Genomic DNA, 19,576 nt, shown 5'->3' with positions numbered 1-19,576 from the left:
TGAGTTGTCATTTGATAACAGGATCATATCATTAGGAGAATGATGTGATGGACAAGACCCAAAATATGAACGTAGCATGTGATCTGTCAGTTTATTGCTACTGTTTTCTGCATGTCAAGTATCTGTTTCTATGACCATGAGATCATGCAACTCCCGGGCACCGCAGGAATACCTTGTGTGTATCAAACATCACAACGTAACTATAAAGGTACTCTACAGGTATCTCCGAAGGTGTCTGTTGGGTTGGCGTGAATCGAGAATGAGATTTTTCACTCCGTATGACAGAGAGGTATCTCTAGGGCCCACTCAGTAATACAACATCACAATGAGCTCGCAAGCAATGTGACCAAGGAGTTATTCACGGGACCTTGTGTTACAAAACGAGTAAAGAGAGTTGCCGGTAACGAGATTGAACTAGGTATAGAGATACCGACGATCGAATCTCGGGAAAGTAACATATTGATGGATAAAGGGGATAGTATACGGGATTAACTGAATCCTTGACATAGATGTTCGACCGATAAAGATCTTCGTAGAATATGTAGGAGCCAATATGGGCATCCAGGTCCCGCTATTAGTTATTGACCAGAGAGTGTCTCGGTCATGTCTTCATACTTCTCGAACCCGCAGGGTCTGCACACTTAAGGTTCGGTGATGTTTTGCTATAGTTGAGTTATGTATGTTGGTGACAGAAGGTTGTTCGGAGTCCCGGATGAGATCCAGGATGTCACGAGGAGTTCAGGAATGGTCCGGAGACGAATATTGATATATAGGAAGAGGGTAAGTGTCCGGAATGGTTTCGGGCATTTCCGGTAGTGTATCGGGAATGATGAATGGGTTCCGGGGGTCCATCGGGAGAGGTCCACCCACCCCAGGGTACACATGGGCCTAAGAGGTGGCGCAACAGCCCTTATTGGGATGGGCAGCTAGCCACTCAAGGCCCTTGCACCAGGAGGTGGGAGGAGGCCAAGTGGGGAAGGAGTCATACTAGGACTCCACCTCCCTTGGTGGAGAAGGACTCCTCCTTTGGGGCGGCTGCCAAGTCCCTAGTGGAAACCCTTCGGCAACCTAACCACCCTCCTTACTCCTATATATAGTGGACGGGGAGAGGGAAGCCACACCCTAATCCAAGGCGCAACCCTCTCTCCCTCCCTCTAGTTCGTTTCTCCTCTAGATCAGTTTCGGTAGTGCTTGGCGAAGCCCTACCGGGACAGCTCCATCACCATCGTCGCCACACCATCATGCTGTCGGAGAACTCATATACCTCTCCGACCCCTCTTGCTAGATCAAGAAGGTGGTGATTATCATCGAACTGTACGTGTGTTGAACGGGTAGGTGTCGTTTGTTCGGCACTAGATCGGGATGGATCGTGATGAGATCGCAGGACGTATCGTGATGGGATCGCGGGACGGATCGTGATGGGATCGCGGGACGGATTACAATTTGGATTGTGAAGATGTTCGACTACATCAACCGCGTTATATACGCTTCCGCTTAGCAATCTACAAGGGTATGTCGATCCGATCTCTCCTCTCGTAGATGGTCATCACCATTGATAGATCTTGTATGTACGCAGGAAATTTTTTGTTTCCCACGCAACGTTCCCCAACATTTGTCATGCTAGGAGAGATTGATTTTGAAAGCAACTTGGGGAGGCTAGAGATCAAGTTTAAAATGGTTGGATTGGAATCTCTTGATCTCAACACATGAGTAGTGGCTCTCTCTTAGAAAAAATGGATCTCACAAGTGTAAGTGTGTTCTGAGTGCTTCCAGTGCAAATGAGAGGAGGTGGAGGGGTATATATAGGCATCCCCCAAAATCCAACTATTACAATGTTATTTCCCAACTCGGTGACAACGAAATGAATCTCGTTGGTACCGAGTTGCACTAAATGTGGCAACTTTTCAATTCTCGGTGAAACTGATATATGAATCTTGGTGGTACGATACGATGACCCAAACAGTTTTCGAATCTCGGTGAGACCAATTCCAATCTCGGAAATTCCGATTCTTGGAACTTGCTCAACAGAAAGTTGGCACTGATCTCGGTGGCACCTATATGAAAGTAGATGCAACCGAGAGATTAGGGTTTGGCATAGGATCTGTCTGGTGGAAAATTGGTAGGGCCGAGTGGAAAAAGTTGGTGGCACCAATTTTGTTGGTTTGGCTTTGGACGGAGATATTTTTTGGGAGAATGAGTGAATATTCTTTGTGTCTATCTCTAAGCACTTGAGCAACCAATTCATCATAGTACCTCATCCCCTTTTAGTAGTATTGGCTTTCCTATGGAATCAAAGTGATTTCTCACAAATGTAAAATGTAGAGTCCTATTGCTTGACGCTTGAGCCAATCCTATTCCTTTCCTTCATCAAGGGGTTTCTCCTCACAATCCTTTAGCCAAGGCATCTTTGGACTTTTCTAAAATATACTTGGATAAGATCATTAGTCCAATAATGCATATGTTGTGATTAATTACCAAAACCATCTTAGGGAACAATTGTGCTTTCGAGCTCCTACTTCGATGGTGAACTACAAAGGAAACTATGCAAGGTTGGTGTCACGAGGATCACCAAACGAACCACCTGTCACGCCTCATCGTATACCACAGGCGCCCTACCATGGCTTTGACTGCGCAAAAACAAACAGTCGAGGCACACCCACGGACACGCTGGAGAAGCAGAACCGACTACCATGTGTTGGAAATATGCCCTAGAGGCAATAATAAAATGGTTATTATCATATTTCCTTGTTCATGATAATCGTCTATTGTTCATGCTATAATTGTATTAACAGGAAACAGTAATACATGTGTGAATAAATAGATCACAATGTGTCCCTAGCAAGCCAATAGTTGGCTAGCTCGTTGATCAATAGATGATCATGGTTTCCTGATCATGGACATTAGATGTCATTGATAACGGGATCACATCATTGGGAGAATGATGTGATGGACAAGACCCAATCCTAAGCATAGCACTAGATCGTACTGTTCGTATGCTAAAGCTTTTCTAATGTCAAGTGTCTTTTGCTTCGACCGTGAGATTGTGCGACTCCCGGATACAGTAGGAGTGCTTTGGGTGTATCAAACGTCACAACTTAACTGGGTGACTATAAAGGTGCACTACGGGTACCTCTGAAAGTGTTTGTTGGGTTGGTACGAATCGAGATCGGGATTTGTCACTCCGTGTGACGGAGAGGTATCTATGGGCCCACTCGGTAGAACATCATCATGAGCTCAATGTGACTAAGGAGTTAGTCACACGATGACGTGCTACAAAATGAGTAAAGAGACTTACCGGTAACGAGATTGAACAAGGTATAGATATACCGACGATCGAATCTCGGGCAAGTTCTATACCGACCAACAAAGGGAATTGTATACGGGATTGATTGAATCCTTGACATCGTGGTTCACCCGATGAGATCATCGTGGAACGTGTGGGAGCCACCATGGGTATCCAGATCCCGCTGATGGTTATTGGCCGGAGAGCGTCTCGGTCATGTCTGCATGCTTCCCGAACCTGTAGGGTCTACACACTTAAGGTTCGATGACGCTATGGTTAGAGGGAAATGTTATACGAGGTTACCAAAAGTTTTTCGGAGTCCCAGATGAGATCCCAGACGTCATGAGGAGCTCCAGAATGGTCCAAAGGTAAAGATTGATATATAGGATGGACGGTTTTGGACACCGGAAATGTTTCGGGCGTCACCGGTAGCGTACCAGGACCACCGGAACCACCGGAAATGGTCCCGAGGGTCCACCGGGAGGGGCCACCAGGCCCAAGAGGTAGCATGGGCCAAAAGAGGGAGGGCAACCAGCCCAAAGTGGGCTGGTGCGCCTCCCAAAAGAGGCCCAAGGCGCAGGAGGGGGAGAAGGTGGGAACCGTGGCGCTGGTGGGCCTAAGGCCCACCTAAGGGGTTCGCCACCCCCTCCCCCTGCCCTAGCCGCCACACCTCCCATATGGGGGGCCTGCCGCACCACCTAAGGGGGAAACCCTAGGGGTGGCACCCCCTCCCCTCCTCCTATAAATAGAGAGGGGTTTGGGGCTGTTTCGCACACGGTTTCTTCTCCTCTCGGCGCAGCCCTGCTCCCCTCCTTCCTTCTCCTCCCACGATGCTTGGCGAAGCCCTGCCGGGAGACCTCGTCTCTCCATCGACACCACGCCGTCGTTCTACTGGAGAGCTTCCCCAACCTCTCCCTCCTCCTTGCTGGATCAAGGTGCGGGAGACGTCACCGGGCTGCACGTGTGTTGAACGCGGAGGTGCCGTGGTTCGGCACTAGATCGGAATCACACCGCGTTCTGAATCGCCGCGAGTACGACTCCATCAACCGCGTTCTAGAAACGCTTCCGCTTAGCAATCTTCAAAGGTATAAAGATGCACTCACCCCTCTCTCGTTGCTGGTCTTTCCATAGGAAGATCTGAATATGCGTAGGAAAAGTTTTTAATTTATGCTACGTTACCCAACAGTGGCATCCGAGCCAAGTTTTCTATGCGTAGATTCTATGCACGAGTAGAACACAAAAGGTTGTGGGCGATGATTTGTCAATTGCTTGCCGCTACTAGTCTTATTATTTTCCGGCGGTATTGTGGGATGAAGCGGCCCGGACCGACCTTACACGTACGCTTACGTGAGACTGCTTCCACCGACAGACATGCACACCGTGCATAAAGGTGTCTCTCCTACTCTAGTCGGATTGGATTTGATGAAAAGGGTCCTTATGAAGGGTAAATAGCTTTGTCATATCATCGTTGTGGCTGTCACATAGGTAAGAAGGCGTTCTTGCTAGAAACCCAAATCAGCCACGTAAAACTTGCAACAACAATTAGAGGACGTCTAACTTGTTTTTGCAGGGTTTGACATGTGATGTGGTATGGCCAAAGTTGTGATGTTGCATGTATGATGTATGAGATGATCATGTTATTGTAGTAGGTTTCACGACTTGCATGTCGATGAGTATGACAACCGGCAGGAGCCATAGGAGTTGTCTTAATTTATTGTATGAGACGCAACGCCATGTGCTTACTACTTTTACTTCATTGCTAACGGTTAGCTATAGTAGTAGTGATAGTAGTAGTTGGCATGACGACTTCACAGAGACACGATGATGGAGATCATGGTGTCACGCTAGTGACAATGATGATCATGCGATGCCTGAAGATGGACATCGAAAGAGCAAAGATGATAATGGCCATATCATGTCACTATATCATTGCATTGTGATGTTTATGATGTTTTTCATATTATTGCTTAGAACGATGGTAGCATAATAAGATGACCCTCTTAAAATTTTGAGAACGTATTCCCCTAAGTGTGCACCGTTGCGAAGGATCGTTGTCTCAAAGCACCACGTGATGATCGGGTGTGATAGATTCTAACGTTCGCATACAACGGGTGTAAGCTAGATTTACACATGTGAAACACCTAGGTTGACTCGACGAGCTTAGCATGTACATACATGACCTCGAATACAAGAGACCGAAAGGTCAAACATGAATCGTATGGTTGAATACGATCAGCATGAAGTTGCTCACCATGATGACTAGTCCGTCTCATGTGATGATCGGACACGGGTTAGTCAACATGGATCATGTATCACTTAGATGACTGGAGGGATGTCGATTTAAGTGGGAGTTCATACTTAATTTGATTAAATGAACTTAATTGTCATGAACTTAGTCTAAAAGTTGTCTTTATAAATATTGTAGATGGCCAACGTCAACCTCAATTTCAACGCATTCCTAGAGAAAAACAAGCTAAAAGATGATGGTAGCAACAATGCGGACTAGGTTCGCAACTTGAAGCTCATCCTTGAAGCAGCTAAAAAGGCTTATGTCCTTGATGCGCCGCTAGGTGACCCTCCCGCTCCCGCAGCAGCCCAGGACATTCTGAACGTCTCGCAAACGCGGAGTGATGACTACTCTCTGGTTAGGTGTGGCATGTTATACAGTTTGGAAACGGGGCTCCAAAGCACTACAAGAAATATGTCAACTAACGACCTTCAATATTGGTCAGTGAATGGTCATTGATTTCCATTTGTGACCTTTTTATGACCAAAAATAGAAGGTCTAAAGCTGAGGGTCTTTAATGAACTATAACGACCTTTTTCCCGGATTGGTCAAAGGATTTTATGACCAAACAGAAGGTCATAGGTTTAACGACCAAATGATTTGGTCACTAGCAATCTGCCCGCACCACGCCAGATCCACCGTGGCAGGCTGGCATGGCAGAACTATGACCAAATGAAAAGGTCGTAAATAAGATTCAGCCCGGTCCATTCCGGTCGTCTACATGGGTCGGGCCCAATAATTTGGCCTTTTATTTTCTGGGATAGAATCTTTTATTGAGCAGGTTTTTTATTAGTCCACTTTTCTTTTGGGCCTTGCCTACTCTTTTTAGTCCAGTTCTTGTTTGGGCTTTGGCCTACTCTTTTTTTAGGCCCAAGCCTTTTTAGACAAATCCTAATTTGGGCCTTGGCCTACTCTTTTTTTAGGCCCAAGCCTTCTTAGTCTATTTCTTGTTTGGGCCTCGGCCTTTTTGCTGTCCAAACTAACTTTAGTGCCCAAACAAAATGGTCCAAACAAAACTTAAATAATTGACAACTTCATAGGTGCACAGCTTCACAAACTACTTCATCAGGTTCACAGGTTCAAATAGAGCAAGACATTATTTCATCACCAGAATTACCAATCAAGTGGGCTACAACTTCATAGCCTCCATAGTTGCTTTATGCCTTGTGACTCTATCAGGTTCATCAGCTTCCACGATCATCTTTGTTTGTCCTGGAGGTGGGGCCATCACCCTTCCTGGAGGCATTGCAGCAGATTCTTCTGAGCTCTTCCTCTTCTTGCTAGTTGTCTTCTTAACACCAGGCCTCTTCGTTCTATATTCCTTCAGTGCCTTGTATAAATAGTACCGAAAAAAATTAGATCACATGATAAATATGTGAGAACAAGGAAACGCAGAGCATACAAGAACCCGAACCCTCCAAGCAAGACTGAGTTTGCACCTTAACAGTCTAGTGCACTACAACTTCATCCTCCTTAGGATTGTACTCTGTGTCATCACTGATAACTCCACTACCTTCTTGAACCCCATTAGTTGTACCTTCTTGTACATCATTTGTTTTCCTAATCATTGACGCTATTGCATCAATGCCAAGGGACTGGAATATCTGATTGTTCCTCATCATATTTCTAGCCCTAACCTTCTCGTACTCGGTGAGAGGATGCTCATCTTTGCAAGGCAAAGTATACATAATTATTAGGTTAATTGTTGGAATGCATGGACAGACAACCAAACATATCTTATGATATTTTATTATCATTTAATCCTAATTATTCAGCTAAGGAAGAGTAACAGCACACACACACAACTAAGCCAGCTAATTCAGATTACAACAATACATTTGCATAATAAAATCTGACAGTATTTTACATCACCAGCCTCCAAGATATTTTACTTAGCATATTACATTTCACTTAGCATATTAAGACACATTTTATAAATCTGACAGTATAACCACAAGGAGCAACTTGCATACCACTGGTTGGCCTCGGGTTTGACCTTGTCATCCTTGACATGGATGATCTTGAGGTGGTGCTTGCAAAATAGAATAAACAACAATCAGATACAACAGGGATAAAGTAAAATGATGCACTTATATCAATAAAGGAAAGCATTTAGACGAGCATGCACATACATGTAATACATGTGAAGCAAACTTGTTGGATCAACAATATAGTGATGTAGTTAATGCATTAGTACTAATACATGTCAAACACTTGGACTAGCATGCACATACATGTGTAGCAATGCACATACAGTTAATGCATCAGTACTAAACTGACAGTTGAAGCAAGCAACTAAATTGAAGCACTTGGACTAGCATGCACATACAAGTGTAGCAATGCATCAGTACTAAACTGACAGTTGAAGCAAGCAACTAAATTGAAGCACTTGGACTAGCATGCACATACAAGTGTAGCAATGCATCAGTATTAAAACATGTGAAACAGGAGGTAGTACTGTACTAAATGATAGTTGAAGAAAACTATATATGTGAAGCAATGCATTAACTATTTACAACAATTACTTTTATGTTTTAACTTGCAATTTATCCATGTACCTGCAATCATCTATAAGCAAAGTAATTACTCAATTGTATCCCTAATGGAGGCAAACATATGCATTCATAGCAACTGGTTGCCCAACATTTGGTGAATAAAGAAGCAAGCAGTGTGCAAGCAAGCAAGCAAAGTGCATAAGTGCTACTAATACAAGCAAGCAAAGTGCATAAGTGCTACTAATACAAGCAAGCAAGCAAAAGAAGTGCTACTGATAGAAACAAGCATAGTGCTACTAACAGAAACAAGCAAGCAATGAAGAAAATTGAAGAGGAGCAAGCAAGCAAGTACTGTTGATACCAACCCTAGTAGCTTCTTCTCTAAGTGCTACTGATACAAGCAAGTATTGCTGATGGAAACTCTAATTAACCATGTATGCTAGCAAGCAAGCAAGCCATAGTAGTCAAGCAACATGAACATGAACCCTAACCCTATGAAGCAGACTACCAGAGGGGGATAGAACGAACCACTAGGAATAAATCCCATGAACATGAACAAGAACCTCCAGGAGCTCCTAGATTGACTGAATCCTAACCCTAGATCGACCAGGTGGGGGATGTACCCCCATTTGTTACCCATCACAAATGCATGACCCCATGATCCAGCCCCATTGATCCAGCCCCATGACAACTACAACCCTAACCCCATGAATCTACAGAACCACGTCACCGGACATATTTACCCCATGAACCCTAACCCTAACCCCATGAATGTACCGAACCATCCCCATGAACCCTAGAAGAACACATGAGGGGGATCTATCAAACCCTAGAAGATTTACTAGAAGAACACATGAGGGGATCTATCAACGGGAGATGGGTCGAGGGGAGAGGTACCTATCATCGTCGACTGTTGCTTATCTAGATGTACCCGCTATCGTCGTCGATGTAGTCGTAGCCGTCGACGTTGATCTAGATGTAGCCGTCGTCGTCGATGTAGATGTAGTCGTCGATGTAGATGTAGCCGTCGACGTCGTCGATGTAGTCGTCGTCGAGGAGAGGGAGAGGGGCGGAGGGGCGGCGCGGAGCACGGGAGGGGCGGCGGGGCGGCGCAGAGCAGGGGAGGGGCGGCGGAGTGGGGAGTGGAATGGATCCCGCGTGGGTAGTGGGGAGTGGAATGGAGAGGGGCGTGGGAGAGGGAGTGGTGGGTCCCGCGTGGTAGTGGGAGAGGGAGTGGAGGGAAATTTTGGTGGGGTGAGAGGGAAAATTTGGTGGGGTGGGAGGGGAAAATTTCACTAGTTTTTTGGGGTTTGGAGGCAGACTTTTTCTTTTTCTTTTTTATAAACATTGTAGAAATAATGGCTAAAATCATACCGAATTGTTCAAGAAGACATCGGTACTCAAATTTATATATCTTTTCTAGTTGGCAGGTCACATGTGATGATGCGACACGAAGGTTTCCCATTTTTTTGATTTTTTTTAGAATTTTTCATGGCCATTTCAAAATGCGGTCGAAACGGCGGGCATGACCGTTCCTACCTAGTGGTTGAATCTTGGAAACCTTTTGGAGTTTCTGTGATTAAATAGATACTTGTGTACCTAGAAATGGTTTTTGGAAAAAATAAAGAGCAAACTATAAGGCAGCCGCAGTTCAAATTTGACCCGCTTCCAACTGATTTGACATAGATTTGTCTTTTTCACGAGAGATGGATAAAAGCTTTTGACACCCAACCATTTTGTCAATTGTACATTAAATATGTCCTCGTATGTTAGAAAAATGATTTGGACCAACTTTGAAACAAATATATGGTAGGTCCTTCACAAAAGAACTCATTTCGGACACTTGAAAAATGAAAAATGAATTTTTCATACAAGGAAGATGAAAACTTCCTTAATCAACATTGTTTGTCATTCCAACATGCACCAATATGCAAAATATGAGACCATTTCAACAAACTGTGTCATGAATATGGCCATGAGATTGATCATGTGGCCTGAAAGCCATGAATCTTCACACATAATAGCTCATTTGTGTGAACACTTTTTAAAAATAATTGTCGTATTACAAGTTTATTATTTTACATGATAACGTTATCACATATGATGACATAATGCAAAGGTTCCCATTTTTTGATTTTTTTGAATTTTTCATGCCCGTTTCAAAATGCGGTCGAAACGGCAGGCATGACCGTTCCTACCTAGTGGTTGAATCTTCGAAACCTTTTGGTGTTTCTATGATTAAATAGATACTTGTGTACCTAGAAATGATTTTTGGAAAAAATAAAGAGCAAACTATAAGGCAGCCGTAGTTCAAATTTGACACGCTTCCAGCTGATTCGACATAGATTTGTCTTTTTCACAGGAGATGGATAAAAGCTTTTGACACCCAACCATTTTGTCAGTTGTACATTAAATATGGCCTAGTATGTTAGAAAAATTATTTGGACCAATTTTGAAACAAATATATGGTAGGTCCTTCACAAAAAAACCTCATTTCATGCACTTGAAAAATGAAAAATGATTTTTTCATACAAGGAATATGAAAACTTCCTTAATCAACATTGTTTGTCATTCCAAAATGCACCATTATGCAAAATATGAGACCATTTCAACAAACTATGCCATGAATATGGCCATGGGATTGATCATGTGGCTTGAAAGCCATGAATCTTCACACATGATAGCTCATTTGTGTGAACACTTTTTAAAAATAATTGTCATATTACAAGTTTATTATTTTACATGGTAACTTTATCACATATGATGACATAATGCAAAGGTTTCCCATTTTTTTGATTTTTTTTGAATTTTTCATGCCCGTTTCAAAATGCGGTCGAAACGGCACGCATGACCGTTCCTACCTAGTGGTTGAATCTTCAAAACATTTTGGTGTTTCTATGATTAAATAGATACTTGTGTACCTAGAAATGATTTTTGTAAAAAAATAAAGAGCAAACTATAAGGCAGCCGCAGTTCACATTTGACCCGCTTCCAACTGATTCGACATAGATTTGTTCTTTTTCACGAGAGATGGATAAAAGCTTTTGACAACCAACCATTTTTTCAATTGTAAATTAAATATGGCCTAGTATGTTAGAAAAATGATTTGGACCAATTTTGAAACACATATATGGTAGGTCCTTCAAAAAAACTCATTTCAGGCACTTGAAAAATGAAAAATGATTTTTTCATACAAGGAAGATGAAAACTTCCTTAATCAACATTGTTTGTCATTCCAAAATGCACCATTATGAAAAATATGAGACCATTTCAACAAACTATGCCATGAATATGGTCATGAGATTGATCATGTGGCTTGAAAGCCATGAATCTTCACACATGATAGCTCATTTGCGTGAACACTTTTTAAAAATAGTTGTCGTATTACAAGTTTATTATTTTACATGGTAACTTTATCACATATGATGACATAATGCAAAGGTTTCCCATTTTTTTGATTTGTTTTGAATTTTTCATGCCTGTTTCAAAATACGGTCGAAACGGCACGCATGAACGTTCCTACCTAGTGGTTGAATCTTGGAAACCTTTTGGTGTTTCTATGATTAAATAGATACTTGTGTACCTAGAAATGATTTTTGGAAAAAATAAAGAGCAACAAGATTTCTTTAATCAACATTGTTTGTCATTCCAACATGCACCCTTCTGCAAAATATGAGACCATTTCAACAAACAATGCCAGAAGATCAACAACTAGTGGCAGTGTTAATAGGCCTTTCACTACCTCAAGATTTGCTACTGGAGGTTCGTCATCATCTGCTCCTGCCACAAGATTTGTTGCTGGAGCTTCATCATCATCTCCTGGAGGTTCATCCGCTGCTCCTACACCAAGAAACCATTCTGGGTGGATGGCATTTTTTACTGCCAGTGGAAACCATGAATAATGATGTGTATTCAGAGTATCTTCTGGTTGTATGATCAGTACTAAGTGATGTGTGATAGTTGATCAATACTAAGTTCTATGATGTGTATTTGCTGGTTGTATTTGCTGGTAGTAACTGATGTGTGATAAGTATTAAGTGAATTTGCTGGTTGCTGGTTCTATGATGTCTTTTTATGTGTGATTGATGGTCATGATCTGTTTATAGCAACAGGTTAGGACACTTCATTGTCATGGACACTTAAACACATAATACAACAAATTAAGAGCTCTCTTTAGCTAGCAGATTTCACATAATACAACAAATAACATATACCAGTCTAGTTCTCTTTAGCTAGCAGTTTTCACATAATTTTCATGGGCACTTAAAGACATTTGCAACAAATAAGAAGTCACTTAAACCAATCTATGAACAAATAACATACAACAAGTAAGATCAACCAATCTATCAACATACTTGGGTTGAACAAAGATAGAGTCACTTAATCATACATAATTAAGAGATTCTTCTCATCTTGCATTACAACATTGCTACAAAAGAGCAACACACCAACAATAGCATAGTATAGTTACAAACATAGCATAGTGGAGTCACTTAATCATACATAATATAGAGATTCTGATCATCTTGCATTACAACATTGGTACAAAAGAGCAACATAGCAACACAACAACATATCAACCATAGCATAGTGGACTTCATCTTCATCTGATCAGCTCATCCATCCAATATGTCCCTGATCATCTTCAACTTCTCTTGGTTCTTCTCCAATGCCTTCAACTGATCAGCAATCTGGATCTTCAGCTCATCCCTGCGTTTAATCAGATTCTCAATTCCTTTCTTCAGACCATTAAGGTTGTCCTAAGATTTTGACAGTTTATCAACCTGAAGCTTTAAATTGTAGTTCTCTTAAGTAAGCTTATCCTTCTCCTTCAAATGATTTGCCTTCTGGGTCCTAATGACCATGCCTTGAGCTTCTGCAAGGTTGAGCAGTTGATTCACATCTTCTACTAGTTTGTCATAGTTTGCATCAAGATTTCTTTTCTCCTTTGTGAGGTTGTGAATTTTCAGTGAATTCTCCAAATTATCATCCCTCCTAGCACTCTTGCTGTCTCCAACATTTCCCACAGTTTTAACAATGCATTTTGCATTGTGGGAGGCCACTCTTGGTCTACCCAACCAACAAAACCACAGTTTTGAGGTGGTTGCAATACAAAATAACTAGTACTTCAGCAATACAAAATAACTAGAAAATAACAAGCCAGAATTCTTGTATAAAGAGGGAACTGCCTCCGGGCGCATTGTCTCCCTCGTCGCCTCGTCTCCCACTCCTCCCACTTCGTCTTCTCGCTCTCTCCCGTCGCACCATCTCCCCGTTGCTCTCGTCTCCCACACCCAATGGAGGGCACTCGTCGCGCCGTCGCCGTTGCGGATCTTGAGAAGGAGGTGCCGAAGCAGGAGGACACGACCACAACCGATGTCGCCGCTGTGGATCTTGAGAAGGAGGTGCCGAAGCAGGAGGACACGACCGCAACCGTTGTCGCCGCTGCGGATCTTGAGAAGGAGGTGCCGAAGCAGGAGGACACGACCTCGAGCGGTGCTGCGTAGGCTCATGATGATGAGGTGGGTTTTTTAGATGAGGTTTTCTAGGTTTTTTATAGTTGATTCGTGCTTGAATGCTACATAGATTTATTGAGACTTGGATTTCTTTGATTTCAATCTTGATTTGTGCATGTGGATGTGGTAATGCTTCTCGTTCCCCCGCTTTCATAGTTATCGTTGATAAGCAGGAGATTTAGCATATATTCAGAGAGTAGAACACACTCTGCTTTTGCATGTGTTGGCGAACTTTTGCATTTTGTTGGCTTGAATCAACGGAATCTTTCTCTTATTAGTAAAGATTTCACCTAGGTCATGTGCTTGATATATACGAACACCCATTCCTAAATTTTGCCTAGGTCTGCCCCCTCTCTTGCATTTTATTGGGATTATTAGTAAGGATTTAATAAGAGTTAGGTTTTGAATTGGGATCTTGATTCGTGCATGTGCTTAGATTTTATTATGTGCTGGATATGTTGATAGATTTGTTGTGGTTATCCCCTCACCGGGGCACGGCAGGGGCTGAGCAGCCCAATTGTGAAATATTTAAATTTTATTTTGTATAAATCAGGCTATGTATGTTCCTGAATAGGGTGGCTGATGCAGCAGCACTATGAATGTAATTAGAAGCACATTATTGAATGCTTGACCTTTTGAATACTGTGTTACATAGTTTGTACTAATCGAATTACTTATATTGTAGGAAAAGGAAGCTGCGGGCATGAAGAGGAAGCTCGCTAAGACTGGGTTCAAGAGCCCGTATGACTCTGACTATGACGACGACGACCCGTATGAGGTAATCCCAACTATTTTAGTTCAGCGTAAGCACTATATGAATGCATGTTGGTGGGCTTTTTAATGAAATTGATGTAGAGAATGTTTTAATGTTGTTTGTTTAATTAGATCACTATACATGACTTTTTTCTTTGTTTGTTCATTAAAATTTGGTAAATGGGAATTATCTGATGTTTGTTCATTGCATCATTCTGAATCAGAAGTGTGTGTTCTGGCTCCATAATGCCTATATGAATGCATAATGTGTTACTGCAATTAATTTGTGTGTGCAGTATAACTCTGGAGATGATGTGGAGGACAACAACAAAGAGTCCTTCATTGAGAAGGAAGCCCAGAAGATCAGGGAGAAGGGGAAGGCGGCGTCCTTCAAGAGGGGAATGCTCAGATGCCCATACTGCACCACAAAGCCAAAGCCCAAGGATGGGATTTATGAACACCTTATGTCGCATGCACGCGGTTTATCAACGAGTGCTGCAGACATCAAGACCAGGGCAGAGCATGCAGCCCTCCTGAAGGCTCTAGGTCCCATTTAGTCACCCTCCATGATCTAGATGTCGTTGTGAACTGTTTTACTTTTGCGCAAATGGCACATTGTTGTGAACTGTTCGAATGTTATGGCAGGTTGTTGTGAACTGTTGGAATGTTCTACTTTTGATGTTGGAATGTATTATCAGTTTATGTGTTGCAACGATCACGGTAGCTGCTTCTATTTTGCTTCACTGATCATAAAGAGTGGGTCGACTGGTTTGATGTATTGAAAAGAGTGGGCATAGAGTAGAAAACTAACAACTTGTACCTAGCCGAGTGGTAGATACCCAGTGAAACGAGCGCCAGGTCGTCGGTTCGAGCCGCCGCTCGCGCATTATTTTTTGTCAGAAAACAACAGCTATCTGAAAAATTCAGGAAACAACAGTTCTGAAAACAACGGCAACAGGCAACATCTCAATTCAGCTCTCTGATGTAGATAGCAATAGCAACAGCTCTCTGATGTAGTTAGCAACAGCAACAACAACAACAACTGTCGATGGGTGAGGTGGCTGTGGCGTGAGCACCACCACCGCTGGTCACCGCCCCCGTCGGTCGCCGCCCCCATCCCCGTAGATCGCCGCCGCCCCGTCCCCATCGATCGCCGCCGCCCCCGCGATCTAGATTTGTGAAGTGTTGGAAACTGGCTAAGTGTTGTCCCGTGTCGGAAATTGGCTAAGTGTTGGCCCCTGTCGAAAATTGGCTAAGTGTTGGTCGTCCCTGTCGGTCCCACTTGTCAATGATACGAGAGACCCGCGATTGAATATAATAGACACCCAAATACCGATACCTGAGCAACAGTCCCTCTCTAGCCTAGCGGTAGCACACACTTAGAGTCCCCGCTCGGTCGTGGGTGTGGGTTCGAGTCCCCGCTTGCGCAGCTTTTTTTCGGAATTAAGCGCTTGGCCCCTCGTGTCATTGTGTGCTCACCTGCATGTCAAATGGGTCCTACCTCAGTGACACGTAAGCGAGGCTGCTGAGGTGGCTGCGTAACCAGCCTAGTGCATTCGAACTATTTAGTAACGACCATTCATATTGGTCATTATCACCTAGAAATAAGGCAGTGCTAGGTGCTGTCTGCTTTATGACCTTTTCGAGTAAGCAAGTTATGACCTTTCTGATGAAAAAGGTCGTTAGTTTTTGGGGTTAGGACCCCTCCGGACAGCTTACGACCAATTGGTGTCAAATGGTCATAGATTTATGACCATTCCTTCCAGCGTCACTGACAAAAGGTCGTTAGTTGACATATTTCTTGTAGAGAAGGCGTTTTGAGCAACACGGTGCATATGAGATGTTCCAAGAGCTGAAACTGGTTTTTCAAGATCATGCCCGTGTCGAGAGATATGAAGTCTCCGACAAGTTCTTTAGCTGTAAGATGGAGGAGAACAGTTCTGTCAGTGAGCACATACTCAAAATGTCTGGGTTACATGGTCGTCTGATTCCACTTGGAGTCGAACTTCCGGATGATGCTATAATTGACAGAATCCTCGAGTCTCTCCCACCAAGCTACAAAGGTTTTGTGCTGAACTACAACATGCAAGGGATGGAGAACACCATTCCTGAGTTGTACTCGATGCTGAAGTCTGTAGAAGTAGAAATCAAGAAACAACATCAAGTGTTGATGGTGAACAAGACCACCAGTTTCAAGAAGGGCAAGGGTAAGAAGAACTTCAAGAAAGACGGCAAAGCCGTTGCCGCGCCCGGTAAGTCAGATACTGGGAAGAAGAAGAAGAATGGACCCAAGCCTGAGACTGAGTGCTTATATTGCAAGGGAAAAGGTCACTGGAAGCGGAACTGACCCAAGTACTTAGCGGACAAGAAGGTCGGCAACGTTAAAGGTATATGTGATATACATGTTATTGATGTGTACCTTACCAGCGCTCGTAGTAGCTCCTGGGTATTTGATACCGGTGCTGTTGCTCACATTTGCAACTCAAAGCAGGAACTGCGGAATAAGCGGAGACTGGCCAAGGACGAGGTGACGATGCGCGCCGGGAATGGCTCCAAGGTCGATGTGATCACCGTCGGCACGCTACCACTACATCTACCGTCGGGATTAGTTTTAAACCTTAATAATTGTTATTTAGTACCAATTTTGAGCATGAATATTTTATCAGGGTCTTGCTTAATGTGATACGACTACTCATTTAAGTCAGAGAATAATGGTTGTTCTATTTATATAAGTGATATGTTTTATGGTCATGCTCCGCTGGTGAATGGATTATTCTTGATGAATCTCGATCGTGATGTTAGACATATTCATAGTGTTAGTACCAAAATATGTAAAATTGATAATGATAGTCCCACATACTTGTGGCACTGCCGCCTTGGTCATATCGGTGTTAAGCGCATGAAGAAGCTCCATACTGATGGACTATTAGAGTCACTTGACTTTGAATCATTTGACACATGCGAACCGTGCCTCATGGGCAAGATGACTAAGACTCCATTCCCAGGAATAATGGAGAGAGCGACCGAATTATTGGAAATAATACATACTGATATGTGTGGTCCAATGAACATTGAAGCTCGCGGTGGCTACCGTTATGTTCTCACTCTCACCGACGATTTGAGTAGGTATGGGTATATCTACTTGATGAAGAACAAATCTGAGACGTTTGAAAAGTTCAAAGAATTTCAGAGTGAGGTTGAGAATCAACGTGACAGAAAACTTAAGTGTCTACGATCTGATCGTGGAGGAGAATAATTGAGTCACGAGTTTGGCACACACCTAAGGAAGTGTGGAATAGTTTCACAACTAACGCCGCCTGGCACACCGCAACGCAACGGAGTGTCTGAACATCGTAATCGCACTTTATTAGATATGGTACGATCTATGATGTCTCTTACCGACTTGCCGCTATCATTTTGGGGATACGCATTACAAACTGCAGCATTCACTTTAAATAGGGCACCATCTAAATCTGTTGAGACGACACCGTATGAACTATGGTTTGGCAAGAAACCTAAGTTATCGTTTCTTAAAGTTTGGGGCTGCGATGCTTATGTGAAGAAACTTCAACCAGAGAAGCTCGAACCCAAAGCGGAGAAATGCGTATTCATAGGATACCCTAAGGAAACTATTGGGTATACCTTCTACCTTAGATCCGAAGGTAAAACCTTTGTTGCCAAGAACGGATCCTTTCTATAGAAAGAGTTTCTCTCGAAAGAAGTAAGTGGGAGGAAAGTAGAACTTGATGAGGTAATTACACCCCCTCTCGAACAGGAAAGTAGCGCAGCGCGGGAAATTGTTCCTGTGGCGCCTACACCAACTGAAGAGGAAGTTAATGATAATGATCATGAAGTTTCGGATCAAGTTACTACTAAACCCCGAAGGTCCACAAGGGCACGCTCCGCACCAGAGTGGTGCGACAACCCTGTGATGGAAATCATGTTGTTAGACAATGGTGATCCTTCGAACTATGAAGAAACAATGGCGGGCCCGGATTCCAACAAATGGCTTGAAGCTATGAAATCCGAGATAGGATCCATGTATGAAAACAAAGTATGGACTTTGGTGTACTTGCCCGATGACCGGGGAGCCATAGAAAATAAATGGGTCTTCAAAAAGAAGACTGATGCAAACGGTAATGTGACCGTTTATAAAGCTCGACTTGTCGCAAAGGGTTTTCGACAAATTCAAGGAGTTGACTACGAAGAGACTTTCTCTCCCGTAGCGAAGCTGAAATTAGTCCAAATCATGTTAGCAATTGCTGCCTTTTATGATTATGAAATTTGGCAAATGGACGCCAAAACAGCGTTCCTTAACGGGAATCTTAAGGAAGAGTTGTATATGATGCAACCAGAAGGTTTTGTCAACCCTAAGGGTGCTAACAAAGTGTGCAAGCTCCAGCGCTCCATCTATGGGCTGGTGCAAGCATCTTGGAGTTGGAACATTCGCTTCAATGAGGTGATTAAAGCGTTTGGGTTCATACAGGTTTACGGAGAAGCCTGTCTGTACAAGAAAGTGAATGGGAGCTCTGTAGCTTTCCTCGTACTGTATGTGGATGACATATTATTGATGGGGAATAATATAGAGATGTTGAAGAGCATAAAGGCCTATTTGAACAAGAGTTTTTCAATGAAGGACCTTGGAGAAGCTGCATACATATTAGGCATCAAGATCTATAGAGATAGATCGAGACGCCTCATAGGTCTTTCGCAAAGTGCATACCTTTACAAGATATTGAAGAAGTTCAATATGGAAAACTCAAAGAAAGGATTCTTGCCAGTTTTGCAAGGTATGAGATTGAGTAAGACTCAGTCACCGACCACGGCAGTAGATAGAGAGAAGATGAGTATTGTCCCCTACGCTTCAGCCGTAGGCTCTCTAATGTATGCCATGCTGTGTACCAGACCTGATATAAACCTTGCCATAAGTTTGGTAGGGAGATACCAAAGTGATCCCGGTATGGAACACTGGACAGCGGTCAAGAATATCCTTAAGTACCTGAAGAGGACTAAGGAGATGTTTCTCGTTTATGGAGGTGACGAAGAGCTTGTCGTAAAGGGTTACGTCGATGCTAGCTTCGACACAGACCCGGATGACTCTAAGTCACAGACTAGATACGTATATGTTTTTAATGGTGGGGCAGTGAGCTGGTGCAGAAGCAAGCAAGAAGTCGTGGCAGCATCTACATGTGAAGCAGAGTACATAGCTGCTTCAGAAGCGGCTCATGAAGGAATTTGGATG

The sequence above is a fragment of the Hordeum vulgare genome, chromosome 6H, assembly GCF_904849725.1.
Source record: "Hordeum vulgare subsp. vulgare chromosome 6H, MorexV3_pseudomolecules_assembly, whole genome shotgun sequence".
Lineage (NCBI taxonomy): Eukaryota > Viridiplantae > Streptophyta > Magnoliopsida > Poales > Poaceae > Hordeum > Hordeum vulgare.
The sequence above is the reverse complement of the archived record's forward strand: the minus strand, read 5'-3'. Positions refer to the sequence as shown.